A 1,613-nucleotide genomic window follows, 5' to 3' on the forward strand; every position below is an offset into this window, starting at 1 on the left:
CAAAATTAAGGGAAAAGATTGGCCTGGGTCGCCAATAATAACATCATCATACGAAATGGGATTGATCGAAGAAAAATAATACTAAAAATTGATAATATTAGAAGAACGGCAAAGGTGCAAGAATGAAAAAAAAAAAAAACAGCCTAAAGATAATTAAAACATTAGATACTTAAAATTTCGGAATGAATGGATACAAAAATTAATTAATCCAATTATTGATGTGTATAATTTTTTTTAAAATGTAACATTTGAATTTAAAATTAAGAAATGAGTAATTTTTATATTGATGATAAATTCATAATTGTAAGGTGAAAAAAATAAAATTTTTCTTGTAAAAATTATTATTAATACAATTTATTACTAAAACTAACATATAATAAGTAAAATTTATTAGAAACCTAAAAAATTTAAGACCTAAATAGGAATCTTATGTAATTTTTGTTTCCTTTCTAAAAGCATCTTCAATAGAGTGCTTGTGATTGTTGTGTATTTCACTAATAAGTAATTATACATATTAGCAATTTTTATTGAAATATGATGATACAAGAAATTAAATAAAAACAAGTAACGACTCTTAGATAAACAACGTTATTTATAAATTAAAAATAATAATAATTTGTAGTCTTAATTCTTTTAACAAACAAAAAAAATACACAATTTACTTTCATAAATAAAAATTTATATATATCATCAATCATTCATTATTTACGGATTAAAAATTAGTTATCTATCATCGTTATATATTTTTCATGGTTATGTAATTTTTTATTTTTAATGGTTAATTTTTATATATATTAAAATAATTGTGTAATTTTTATTATTAACTTTTTATATGTTAAAATATTATTTATTATGTTTACGGATTATTTATATGTATCATCAATCATTCATTATTTACGGATTAAAAATTAGTTATCTATCATCGTTATATATTTCTCATGGTTAATTAAATTATTATATAATTATAATAGCCACATTAATTTTTTAAGTTTTCAAAAAGTGAAGTATAAGTAAAAACATTATAAAAGTGTGGGTCGTTTATAAGATCCCACCATTCAAACAAAATTTGTAAAAATATTATACGAGTTACTTAAGAATGATCTGGTATGGTGGATCCCATTTTAAATAAAATAGGCCATAATAAGTTATTTATAAGAATCATCATATGTCCTAAATTGCATTCTTGGTTCCCTATAGTATTAAATCCACAATTTTGGTCTTTCAATTTTTAAATCTGCAATTTTAGTCCAATAAAATTCACAATTTTTGTCCCTTACTAGATATTCATTTGTTAGTTTATCGTGACCCAGCATTAAATAGATGACAAAATAATTAATATTCATTACAAAAAAAGTCATGTAGTGTACAAACCACAATTAATATTTGTCAATATTTTTACTTATATTATATATTGGTATATTGTTAAAAGTGTATATATAAGTTACTTATATTATATATTGGTATATTGTTAAAAAGTGTATATATAAGTTATAGTGTGTGTATAGTGTGTGTGTGTATAAGTTATTGTTGAATCTCATTTAAAATCAATACTAAAATTGTGTGTAACTATATATTAAATAGATTTATGTTTACATATGTAATTTTATCTATAG

This window comes from Cajanus cajan, chromosome 5 (assembly GCF_000230855.2).
Source record: "Cajanus cajan strain Asha chromosome 5, NIPB_CcT2T_4, whole genome shotgun sequence".
Classification (NCBI taxonomy): Eukaryota; Viridiplantae; Streptophyta; class Magnoliopsida; order Fabales; family Fabaceae; genus Cajanus; species Cajanus cajan.